This window comes from Epinephelus lanceolatus, chromosome 1, assembly GCF_041903045.1.
Source record: "Epinephelus lanceolatus isolate andai-2023 chromosome 1, ASM4190304v1, whole genome shotgun sequence".
Taxonomy (NCBI): domain Eukaryota; kingdom Metazoa; phylum Chordata; class Actinopteri; order Perciformes; family Serranidae; genus Epinephelus; species Epinephelus lanceolatus.
In genome coordinates, this window is record NC_135734.1 from 19,765,762 (window position 1) to 19,779,420 (window position 13,659).

At 43.0% G+C, this 13,659-nt stretch overlaps 1 protein-coding gene across 4 annotated transcripts in view; it reads right to left on the bottom strand.

The window, feature by feature from the left end:
* Window positions 1-7,100, bottom strand: part of plxna1b (plexin A1b) — a 218,672-nt gene extending 211,572 nt beyond the window's left edge. For all 4 annotated transcript variants that reach the window (XM_033626487.2, XM_033626485.2, XM_033626486.2 and 1 more), the window contains exon 1: window positions 6,985-7,100. The gene's annotated coding sequence lies outside the window, so the exon portion shown is untranslated. The remainder of the gene's footprint in view (window positions 1-6,984) is intronic.
* Between the last annotated feature and the right edge of the window lie 6,559 nt (window positions 7,101-13,659).

Consider the following 13,659-nt stretch of genomic DNA (forward strand, 5'->3'; position numbering starts at 1 on the left):
ATAATGATACTGTGACACCTTATCATGCACATCAAGACTTGTGCAATCAACAGAACACTATTATATGTTGTATTCATTGAGCCCTGTAGTTGATGCTTATCGTTTTCATGTCTTATTGATTATCAACAACAAAATATCAAGATTTCTTTAAAGGAGCAGATCACATTAAAACAATTTCCATCAAGATCCCACATGGTTTTTGCCAAATAAACCCTGAAAAATACCCAGATTTAGAAAAATAAATGAATAAAGAATATAATGAGTCCTACCTACAGTGTACAATTAAACTGCTGCCTATGGCTTCAATGTAAACTGAATGTGGAAGCAATTTGCAACGCCATTTCCCCACCACACAGCTCTATCAACCGGCAACCTGCAGGGCTAAAAAATTACACCAACGCAGAAGAGCCATAAACTGCAGTTCCTCAAATGGCCACTTGAGGCTAGCTTCAAAATAGACTCAATCCCTATCAACACTCATGTTCAAATGCCCAACTTTATGGCAGTAATAAACATTTACAGCGTAATAAAGAAAAACAGTTTTGGTCTTTATAGCTAATTTCACCATTCATGACAACTGCATGAATTCACATTCACGTTTTATCTAAGGCTTCAAGTTACACATATTTAAGGGCGTGGCCACTTTGAGTGACAAGGTGTCTGCAAGGCATCGCTACTGTCTATGAGTAAAATCCACTCCTTGCTCCTCCACAGCTCCACCATTTGAGTCGAATATGGTCACTTTGAGCTCTAAAAATCTAAGGTGGCATCAGCAAAAATGCAAGACTCGAGGCTTCAAAACTGGAGGCTACAAATCAATAGGTGCCGTCACAGTGGCTATGTCCTAGGGCTGGGTATTGCTTAAAAAAGTATGATGCAAAATACCAATACCAGTACCCTTAAAAGTAATATAGATACCAAAAGAGTAGCTCACCTGATACCTTTTTTCTACCGTATTCGACACACTTCATATGAATGGAAGCATTTGGTTGGGTTGCACAAAATACCACCTGACGCCACAGTCGTATAGTATAGCTATACTTACAACATTTTGGCGGCATCAATGCACGCTGAGCTGCCAATTTTGTAAGAATATTGCACTCAACTTCACCACACCACAGACTGTATGAGCTGTAGCTGCGGTGGTAGTTGGACAATCACATGTTGCATTGAATTAACAGGGAACAATTGATTGGCTGCGAGCAAAGCCATACAAATAGTCTTTTTTCTGGATCTGGGTAAAGAAAGAATCAAATTCAGATATCGTTTGACTGAAGGAGTTTTAGCACTACTTGGTTAGTGGGTTATTTAAGTCTATATTCTTAAGTTATTGAGTACCAATACCCCGCCCTACCACATCCGTTATATTTATGCAGTCTATGGTTCTTATTCTTCAGTGAGGAAGTTTAAAGCCTGACCGGAGGAACACATGCAAAAAGAATACGTATCCTGTAGAAGGATTTTGGAAGACTCACTCTACAGAAACTACACAAGAAAAAAATACAAGTTATACAGGAATAGCATAATAACAGATGGTACTGTGTGTAACCTGCCCTGCCAGCTGCACAGCCAAGAAATAAAATTAAAGAACAATGCAGATGACAGTATAGTTGTTGTCTTAGGTTACCGGAAGGAACTGTGATTTCCTGATCGATAACAGGCCCCAGCTCTTATTCACAGGAAGACATGCAACAAGAGAAGCCATTTTTTTATGTCCACACAAATCGGGGACCCGAGCTGCTTGTCTGAGTCAGTGTCTGAGGGGGAACGGACAGAATGCTGACAAGAGCATTGGCATGCCGCGGAGGAAACCTCATATGCCGAGGCCGTGCCCACTAGCTGTGGGGGCGGAGGGATTTCTACACAAGGCCACTGGGTCAGAAGTGGAACCGGGGTCAACGCTGTATCTTTGGACCTTCAGGCAGAACCTTCAGGATGACTGTAACTCAATCTCAGTGGTGACGTGCCAGGGGACCAAGGGTCAAACACAACCAGTGTTTCCTTGGTTTGGATGAGAGCCCATTCCACAAATTATGAGAGCTTGTCAATTTGATTTCACAAGAAAATAAATCCAATGCACTGCTCCTGTCAATGAAATTAAGTGCCTGCAAAATGGTGAACAAGTTCCTCCTGCCCTACTTAAGTCAATCTCATCACTCCGCTTTATGTGTCAACCAAACTAATCAACAACTCTTTGAACAAAAGGAGAGCATGTAAATTCTGTTCCCCAACAGATTACACAGACTACAGTGGAGACAGAGTTTATTTTCAATTTGCAGCCAGATTAGCAGGCATGTTTTTGATACTGTCAGAGCGGCAGAGATTTTGCTATTCCAAGTCGTCGTGAGTGAGTGGCCTTTTTAGTGCCTGCTTCAAAAAGCATCCCCCGTACCCGAGCAGCTGTCACTTTCAGCAGGCACTGTGGAGGACGGAAGCGGGGGAGGGGTCCTTTGAAGGAATGGTTAAAAGTGGGCGATAAAAATAAACTGGGAGAGAGGAGAAAATTAATTATACATAACAGACAGTTCACTTGGATGAGCACGACAGAGACAGAGAAACTAAGGCTGCTTCCCTCAAAGAAAGAAAAAGCCATTTTCTGGCTGAGAAAATTTCTGCACTGCCACCACAGTGGTCATATTTATTTGCTACATCTGAAGTGAGGGATGCAACAAGGAATCTTATTTTAAGAAGGTCAAGGCATCAAACAATACAGAAAAGGCTTTCATTTCAAATTCTCCACGCTGGCCCTCACTTCATGCACACTCTAATTCGGGCGGTTTCCGGGGACCAAAGTAAGACCGCAGCCCTGAGTGCATTCGCCTTCTTAAAAATGTGATGAAGCTTGCAGATAACTCAGTCTGCCTTTAAATTCACTTCTGATTGGCGCTGATGAGGGTTTATGCTGCTGGCTCACCTGCAAACTCACCCCTTGATATGATTCGTAATGCACCAGCACTTTGCAGTTCAACACCGCCCACTGACTCTCAATCCCAGCCTCTTATTCGGGCCAAATGGAGGTCATTCCTATTTGAGCAGTCAGTCAAGACAGGCCCGCCAGGTATTGGCGAGTGAGTTTATTTCATATTAAGGCTTGTCGGCTGGAGAGGTGTTAGCACCATGAGAGCTGTGTGTGTGTGTGGTTGTGTGTACGACAGGGCCTTCGGGTAGAGCCCTGCTGCTGGTCCCTCTTTAGTGCGTTTTAATATTGCTGCTGCTGTGTGGCTCCTCACCTCAGGGCGCCACACAAACCCCAGAGACCAAGTAAAAACACTCAAATTGAGAGACAGAGAGAGGGTGGGACAGGGCTCAGAAAGAGATGGAGAGGTGACAACATGGAAAAGTAGGAGAGGATGTGACAGAAGCAAGGAAGGAAGGAAGTGAAGATCAAAACAGAGGAAACTTGAACTGAGGTGTTGAAAAAGAGCAAAAGACAGACGGACACAGATTGAATGAAAACACACTCGGAGCAGAGCGCCGGCGACACGGCTAACCTCTTTAGCAAGACTGACAGAAATGAAAACTTATGTAATAAAAACACGCCATCTCCACTGGCTAGGATATGAAAGCAGATATTGCATTACAGCGCTGCCGTGCCAAGGAAGCCCTCGATCACACGTGGGGGACAGAGTTAAGACCATGGTGTGCCAGACACTCGCCGCCTTTATAACCCCTGTACTGGTTTGAGAGGGGATCCTCCTAAAGCTGTAGTAAATGCTTCATCGTGCACCAAGCTAAGCTATGAAGACTAGTCATACCACCAGAAATGTACTGGAGAACTGGTTGAAAAACAGAAAATGGGGGAGTTGTAAGACTGCTGAAAATTATGCCAGGCCGTCTGGACAGAGAGAGAGGATGACGATGGAGGAGTGAGGAAGGCCTTTCGCTTGCACAGACAGAGAGAGATGAAGAGAGGGATGGAAGAACCAGCACGCAACTAGACAAAGAGTAAGAGCGAAGGAGAGATGATGGGGAGACGCATCAGAAAAATGAAGGTAAGGGCGGAGAGAGAGGTGGCGTGGAAGGATGGAGGTAGTCGCAGACGATGGTGGGGCTCCTGACAGGAAGGGAGGGAGAGAGAAGGCGAGAGCGAGGAAAGAAAGCCTGAGTGGCAGCATAAGTCTGGAGGCAGGAAGAACGGCAGAGGAGTAGGCAGAGAGAAAAGGCGAGAAGAGGAAATGCCTAAACATGAGGTTGTCACACTGGTTTAAAATGTCGAACAGTAAGGAAAACTGGAAAAAGGAGCTGGATTTTGCAGTCTAGCAGCACACACACACACACACACACAGACACAGCACACTGCGAGCGTGAACACAGTCCATATATCGACCTGCTGCATGAAAGCAATGAATCACAGTACAGTGTACCCTGAAGAATACAGTTATGCACTTAAAGTCCGCTCACATATATAAACAATTCCAGTGACCCCGAGAAGTAGTTTTTCACTCCAACTGAGAAAGTCCCATGTGAGCATGATGGAATTCAATTCATTTCTACTCATTTAATTCCTTTCTCTAAAATCCTTCATCAATATGAAACAGAATATTCAGGGCCAGTTTTACAGTGCGAAGCCACGATTCAGTTCTCACTTGAGCACAGCTCTGCTGCTTTGTCATCCATCTACAATCTAATTAGACCTTAAATATGGCACTCACTGAAAGGTCCAGAGGAATGCGACAGGGGGGGCGAGCCACACAAAGGCAGGACCGGCGGGGTGCAAAGTGCACGTCAGCTCGAATTCCAAAGTTTGGACATCACAGATTTACCCTTCACGGCAGCAGCCAGACCGGACGGGGCAGACTTTCAAAATGCATGACACTGCTGGTCTATTGTGGGGCAGATCTGTATCATAATTAGGGAAGATAGAGGCAAATTGCTTGTAATTTTCTGGCTGGGTTGCCAGCTTTCATGTGAAATGCCATACAAGGTCACACTTTTGCCAAAAAAATGATTTTCTGAAGATCTCAGCTGTGCAAGGTGGGAACTTTTTGAAAACGTGGCGGGATAATCATCATGTTTCGTACAGATTGTTCCCAATTCAGCTCCTATTTTAAGTCACATAAGAACATGTCCACATGTGCATATATCATTATGATGCACACTTTTCACCCAGGCAACCTGGAACATTGTGTCACTTCCACCCTTGTCTCAGCTAAATAAAACAAAATGCGATTACGTAGTCTTTGCACACACATGCGAGTCATTGCTATGTTTGGTTAGTTACTGCCACTCCTCGCTTGTCACTCACACACTGATGTAAAATAATGCTTGTTTTGACTGAACGAGTTAGGTACACATCTGTTGTGTGGTTGGTGACATGTCAGTCTGCCTGCGGTTGAATGATTTAAAGCTGCGACTGGGCACCACCTCCTAAACAAACACTCACTTCACGGTTCAAATCCCACATCATTTCAATGTGAATGATGGTCACCGCGTTTAACTGTCAATAAGGAGCTGCTGCTTGACTGAACTGAGGCAAAATTGGGTCATGTCACTTATGATCAAGAGTTATCATGTCAGTCACATAACGCCTGTGCATAAAATACACCCATCAATACCTATACTAGTAAACACAAGCAGGACTCCCTCTTACATATTAATGAATATTGCAGTATTTTTTTTGTGATAGGCTCCAGCCTGGCCCACACCCCCTGTTCTTCCTCCAAAAAAAAGGTTAAAATTATGTCCAAGCCTTTGCTCATCTAATATGATTCATGAATACATGTTTAAAATGGGCTCCAAATGAATTCACGTAGTGCGCGCGGGGTCGGGGTGGGTAGTCTAATTTGGTTAACCAGGATTTGATTAAAAAAAACAGAACTGAGGAGAATCCGATACAGCAATGAGAGCATTTTCAATAGCTGACAACCAATGCGCACTCCACACACCCACAGACAGCCCTCGCCACTCCATCCCTGCTCAAAAGGGGAATTCAATTGATGTCGAATAACAAAGCTTTACAAATTGCCTCTCATTCGTTTGCAGATTAACGCGTCTTTTCACAGCACACCAACACAATTTCTAATTATTTCAAAGCTAATAGGTGAATCGATTTTTTTTTGTTTTTAAAAGGCAAGCACCACGTCCCTCTGGAGACACCCTACACAACTCCTCCCTTAGGTCCGTTTAGGAAAGCCGGGGCAGGATGCATTAAAATGTGTGTGTGTGTGTGTGTGTGTGTGTGTGGAGGAGGAGAAACAAGCAGCAAATGTTTAATGTAAAGACATGCAGCTTCCTCCAGCCTCCCCGGACTATTTATCCAGGCGACAGCGAGTGTCAGCTCCGTGAATACCTGTAATTATGTATGGTGGAGGTGGAGGTGGTGGTGGTGGCATTCCTCCTCTGAGGCAATGCAACAGCCAGATAAGCCTGCTAGCTGCTAGTCTGTGTCCCCAACAACTGGTCCGGGAGCTTTCTTTTATGACACATTACAGCACGAGGAAGCGTCTCCACATCAGAAAAGTGTGTTTTCACCGCAGCCAAGCAGCTACAAACTCACCTTACACTGCACCAAATCCGAGCTTACTTACAAAAACACCCACGTTTCCTTTAGTCTCACGCGCCAGGTGCTTACCGCCAATAATTAAAGCACACAAATGTCCATATTCATGAAGTTAGCGAGCTAAAGCGTCACATTATGCGCAGTTTTACAGTTTGCTGTGGATTAATCCGACTGGTGGTCACACAGCACACCGCAAACACAAACACGAGCCTCCACACACACCTATATAACTGCATATTACAGCTACTCTACATATCCTGCTTTCCACGCACGGGTTTGGGCTTTAAACTCGTGGAGAAACCACACCACGGAGAGACGCGAGGAAAGGGGGTGAAACATAACGACAAACTCACCACACGGAGCAATGGAGAGGGAGCAGGGGAAAAAATGTAACCTAAATATTTGAGCCGGCTCCACCAAAAAAAAAAAAAAACGCTCCTTCCACGCGACAAAAAGCCCCGAGCCGGAGTTTTCACGGTACTTACAGGTTCAAGTGATCCGTAGGTTAGATATCCTCGCCATGGTTTTAAATTCCAAAACTTGGGGACATTCCACTCTGGTCACGGAGCGGCGGTGCTCTCACTCCGGCGGCTCCCTGCGTGTGAATGGAGAGGAGAGGACTGGAATGCAACTCCGGCTCCAGGAGGAGGGAGGAGGCGCTCTGCTGCTGCTGCAGGGCCGTGCTGAGCCCATAGAGGGCGCCCCCGGGCTGACTGCCGCTGTGACAGGGACGTGTGTGTGTGTGTGTGTGTGTGTGTGTGTGTGTGTGTGAGAGAGAGAGAGAGAGCGCGCAATACATTAATAATTCAACCAGTCGCCTTTCCCACAGTTTTACATAACCGTGGATTTTATGTTGTAACCAGTAAAACAGGATCTTACTTAGTCATTAATATATTCTTATGTTTTATATTTAATTCAACCAAGGGCGTAGGTTTCAGTTTAACACTGGGGGACACGTGAAACTGATGATTTAGAAGATTTCAAGCACAAAACACTATATTTCGATGCACCAGTTTGTGCCTTTTCTGCATCAAATTATGGTGTTTATGTCTTAAATTCTGTCAAAATAAAAGTCCTCTGACAAAATTCCTAATATTGGGAATTTGGGGCAGTCGCTCAGCCCATAGGGACTTGAATTGGGAATGGGACGGTCACTGGTTCAAGTCCAAATATAGAGCGTAGACTGGTAGCTGGACACATGTCAGTTCTCCTCCTGGGCACTTCCGAGGCTCCTTAAGCAAGGCACTGAACCCCAACTGCTTGGGGCACATGTCCATGGGCAGCCCCCTCGCTCTGACATCTCTCTCTTTAATGCATGTATAGGTCATGTTTGTGCATGTGTGTATTTCAGGCCCGTATGTATGACAACAGAGTGAAAAAATTGAATTTTCCCTCTTTCTTTTCTTCTTCTGTTGAGGACATATCCCTTGTATTCCCGCTGAAATCTACACTTATGAGTTCAATTATTACGTCAAGTCAACATGTTTATTGTTACATGCACAGTTAGAAACAGGCTTCCATGTACAATTGCTTGCCCTTTTGTTTTACACAAGGTTTAAAAAATGAAAAATATACATACAAGAATATTAGAAAATTATCAAATAAAGAGCCAAAAGGACAACACGAGAAATAAATGAAAAAAGCCATAAACCAAAAAAGCCATCTCAGTTGTATTGTCATGAATGTTCTGAGATGCCAGTTTTAACCATAGATGGTAAAGATAATGGACTTAGCTACCTAGATGTCACCCATGGTTTGTGAACTCCCATTGTGAAGCTTGACGTCATTCCACGATCAGCCCCCTTGGCTCCTTGGCCTGGAAGCAGAAGCCCTGGTGAAAATTTTAAGTTTGTGATTAGCTAGCTATGAAATATTAGCTTAAAAGGGAGGTGGTTAAGGTAAGGTAAGGGTAAAGGTAATGGCAAGGGTTACATGTCATTACTTATAGAGTGAATCAGGTCTTTATGTATAATGGATTATGAAGTGAATTATTGCTATATTTGGCCTCATTTATTTACTACAGTGTATCGCATTGTAGCAGGGTTCAGATAGCCATTGCAATGGTGGGTTTGTCTTGTAGTAGTGCTGGGCAGGGTTTGTAGGGGCATGTCATGTAAACTACATATGGAATGTGTCTGCAGCTAAGCCTTACTAAAATGTAAACTGGTGAGTTATATAAAAATGTATCCCCTGTACAGTTGTCATGATCAGGGAAATAAGCTATAGAGACCAGCACTTATTTTGTAGGCTGTAAACATGTTTATTGTTGCTGTAAAGTTGAGCATTTTAACATGACGGTCTATGGGGATGGACTGGCTTCCGGAGCCAGTCTCTAGTGGTCATTCAAAGAACTGCAGTTTTTGGCACTTCCATGTCCGCTTCATTTTTCAGCCCCAGATGTTGCTGCTTGGTTTTAACTTTTGTATACAGTAAAAAAAAAAAAAAAAAAGAGCATTAAAGATTTTAAAAAGTTGCACTAAGCACTTTGTGTCCCTGTATTATGAGTTTTGCATTGACTGCTTTCATCATCTTTGTCATACTTTTGGTACTATAGTATCTGACAGGTTAGAGAGATTGGCAAAATACCAAGTCAGGAAGTCAATATTTTTTTATACATGCAAAAGCAAAAGTTTCTATGTGCCACATTTTGACATAGAACACCTGATACTGTTCAGAAGACCTCATGGGAGTCTCACTTTCACTGTAAAAATATTCCCAGAAGTTATCATTTAACTTTACACAAATGTCTGTCATCGTCATGTCGACACTGTACAATGAAAGGACAGGGAGTTAGAAAGAGTTCTCTTTCAGAGTATTAAGTTACTACTCAACACTAGCTTGAGGCCAAACTCAAAAAAGAATCATAGACATTGTTAATGTCTGTTACCAATCCAACAACTAATCTTAAAAGTATTCATGATTATTAAATTGTCATCATGATCATAATACATTTTAAAGCACATTTCTGACTCAAAGTTTGGACAAAAAACAAGGGAACATAAGCAAAGGACGGCAGGAAATTAAAAGTATTATGCAAGGTTTACTTGGTGGTGTTGGGAGGGGGTAGAGGGTGAGGACAAATATTTGCAGGACAACTGAGTGACAGTGATAGCGAGCAAAGCCCTGACAGGCACAGTTTATCCTCGATGTGGTGCAGAACATTGGATACTTGCAGGATACATCTACGGCAGAACACGTCTGAGCTAAATTTACATTGAATGGTGTTTCAAAATAGAAAATGCCCCGGGAGATGATGGGAGACAGGTTTGGTTGTGAGTTCCCCAAAACAAGGCGGGCTCCTAATTAAATGAGGAGGCCCTGGGCCTGGCTGTCGCATCCCATCAGCTGACACATTCACACGGACTAACTTACACCGAGTGACACTCGGATGACAGATTTTGGATACAAGCTGCGCCCGTGAGGCTATCGAGCCAACTTTTAATTCTTAACTCTTTTCTCATGATAAGCAAACTCAAGACAGTCAAAGTGACTTTCAAAGCCGAATTTCAATATTCATCTCGCAGTCAGTGACTATCAGGAGCTTGGACAAAGTGTGTTTTGGGCACTGGTCCATGATGTCTCTGCAGCGAGGAAGCTTTTGGGATAACTGAGTTATTCAAACAGGCAGCTCAGGTTACCAATTGCACTCAGGAGAGCAGAGAGCAAGATCTGGCACTAACCACACCACCTGGCCCCGTGCTCTGAGTGTGTGCGAGAGAGAGTGTGTGTGTTTCAGAGAGGTAGGGGGAATGTGTATTTTTGATTGAGAGAGATAAAGACATTTGTGTGTGTTATGTGAATAAAAGGGCAGCTGAAATTCAGCACTTGCCAGGAAATTTCCCCCGAGTCTATCACACCACCCAGCTTTCAATGAGTTTCAAAAGCCCACTGTCTGCCATTAGAAATGGTTGGTTTGGCCATAGTAATACTAAGAGATTAGCCTCACTTACCATGTGAAAGGCCTCTGGACAAAGCCATTCCCTATCTTACACTTAAACACTAACACATTGATTAGCTGAGTTACTGCGTTCACATCCGTCCAGTTCCACTTCGGGCCCACTGTAAGTTCTCATGGGAATATTTTTATGGAGTATAAAACGCATCAGACTGAGTACAAAGTTCACTTTGTGCAAACCGGGTTCAAAGGACTGCGTGCAAAATGGGCATTCGCTTCATCTCTGTCGAACCCAGCTGTACCATAATACAGTTAATATAAAGACACAGCACCTTAAAGATGCTTAAATAAAACACTTCTCCCCTTCTATACCTACAGTGTACAACCCAAAGCTGTTCTGCATACAGTGCTCAATGATGTTTTTTTCTTAAAGAGCCAGATTAATCTTGGTCGTCATGATTTGACTAGACAGTGCGCAGGCCGAGCAGCTTGGGCTGAAAGCACAGAGAATATTAAATAAATGTACGCATGGCTGTTTGGTGGTTTGCTGCTGTTTTGCTCTCTATTTGCTTCGTGTTTTTTTTTTTTTTTTTATTCATGCACTATTAATGGGCCTGTGTTTGGCAAGAAGAACAAACATTTTAAGTGAGCAGAGAGATACAAGAACTGACTGATCAGAGAGAAAAGAGTCCCTGTTGTCCTTGAAAACACACAGAATACACTAACCTGCATCTGTGCAGACACACATGCATAGTACATATAATTCTGTGCAAACATACCGCTTAGCAAGGATGTGTGCATTAGAGCTGTGCACCACATCACAAAACAAATAAAGACAGATTTTGCAGCCTTTCTATGTACACTAGCTAAGTGTTAAAGAAAAACACAACATAACAGACTGTGTTCATAGAGATATTAAAGTGATCACAGTCATCTACTACTTTGTGTATTCCTTGTAACATATTAACAGATGACAATGAGCTTTAAAAACAAACAAAAATGTTTTCATCCTCAATACCTGGCAGATAATCAGTATTTGTTCTCCACCACTAGTCAATAACATCCCTTTCATTGCCCATGAAACTCGATCCTTCGGACTTAAAAGCAAAGACAGCATTTGATCTGCGCCAGTTAGGTGAAACTAATCAGATTTGAGCCAGTGGGTGAAGTGCAGGTTTGGTGGCCTTGTAACCTGAGGTGGCGCAGCTCCGACTAAACAGGTAATGAGCCATTAATTGGCTAACAACAAGATGGCTAGGTAGCACGGCTACGGGATATCATCTGGCTTAACCTGTCTGATCTGTTTGTACAGTCGCACCGATCCCATTTCAGCTCTCAGGATCCTCTGTCTTTATGGAACCACGCCATCCTCGCACGGCGCCGCCAGATGAGAAGAGATAGAAACGTCTTGAAATACCTGTTTAAAGCTATTTCTGTTGAGATTTAAGACAATGATAAGATGTTTGGGCAAATAACTCCTTAAAGACTTTCAAAATTCTTGTTTTTCTTGATTGTTGTGACAAGATGATTACCAGCATTTGTTTAGTGCTTTCATTCTTTGTACAGGGACGACTTAACATATTGTCATCTTTGATGATGAAACCACACATTCACCAGGTCTGTTGTTTATAGTAAGTAATAGTATTTATTATTATAATGTAATCATTTAAAGTCTTGACTATGTCTAAATCAACAATTCCAGATGCACAGTCTACTCATATATGATCTGTGAGTAAAGTTCAGAGTTTCCAGTGGAGTCACGATGATCATTTTGTCTTATTAAAGTTAATGCTGTAAAAATTAAAGATTCAAACCTAATAGTGGTTGTTTTATATACAGGGGAATGTTGTATTATTAATGCTGAAGTGAAACATTGCACCAGTTTATTTTATTAATGATTTGCATGCATGTTTCATACATTTGCATCATCATGCACATTCATTTTGAAGAAATGTCTTTATTAAAGGAATATTTCACCTCCCCAAATGTTTATTTGTATATTAATTACTCACCCTGTATGACACTGAATTTATGAAGAAAGCTTTGTTTTTCCTCACATGCCTCCATGGTCACTAAGGAATCCATAAACAGATAAAAGTCTTGATTAATTGCTCTTACACAATTGTGCAGTATAACCCAAGTCCCATTTATCTGGTCATATGCTCAGTACTTCCCAAACTTCCCCTTGCTAACGGGGAGCTGTGCTGAAAGTGAAATTTTATCTATGCTCTCTTCAAAGCCAGACTCCATTAAAGGTAGGGTCTGGAGGATTTTCCAGTTGCTGTTTGTAAACACACATTCAAATTCGGCCCCTCCCATCAGGCTCAACTCTCCCAGGTGTACAGAGCCCGGAGGTATGGAAGAAAGCTTCACAGAAGAGGTTCAGGCAAGGCTTGCGCTGGTACACGCTCGGACACTCTCGGGCACGGCACCTGCGCTCTCTCATTGGCTGGGGAAATCTCCGCCCAGAAGCGGTCCGAGCTCACAAAAACATCAAAATACAGTTAAAGGGCAGGAGCTCTGCAAACAGAGTCACCACCACACATGAGTACAAGCCCATAGGTGATGATTAAGCAGGATTTCATTTGTATATGTCTATATTTTGTTTTGTTTGAAAATCCTCCAGATCCTACCTTTAACAAAAACAGCAATTTTTCCTCTCTGAATAGGGGAGCTGCGGGTCTACCGCTGATTCCATCTGTAGTTTGTGTTATTGTGTAACTTAAGGGGTTTAAAGGTTTAGTTCAGTTTCAGCAAAGTCACACACTAACACAAACAAAGTAACTGAGCTATGTAGTGACAGACAGCAGCTCCCATGTTTAGTGAGGTAAAATTGCTGCTTTTGTCAGTGGAGTCTGGGTTTGAAGAGTGCACTGATAAGTTTAACTTTCACGTCAGTTCTCTATTGGAATTGCCTGTCTGTTTGGAAGTACTGAGCATGGGACTGGATAAATGAGACTTGGATAGTCCGGGGGATTGGGTTCGATTGGGCGGGGAATGCCGAAAAATTTCAAACCTTAGTTTGGTTCAGCTCACTTTCACACTGCACTTTTTAAAGCGGACCAAACCACCTGGACAATGTCATGCAGTTACAACAGCTGTCCGTTTGGGGGGGCGGTATTGCCCAAAGCGACCAATGGCAAGGAGGAAAAAGGCATGAGGAAGAAGAAAAACCGGCTCATCGATTGGCCAGGACCGAAAACGGAAATCCATCCCTTCTGGCAGCTTGGTCACCACAAAAACGCCAAACACCAAAATGCAATGC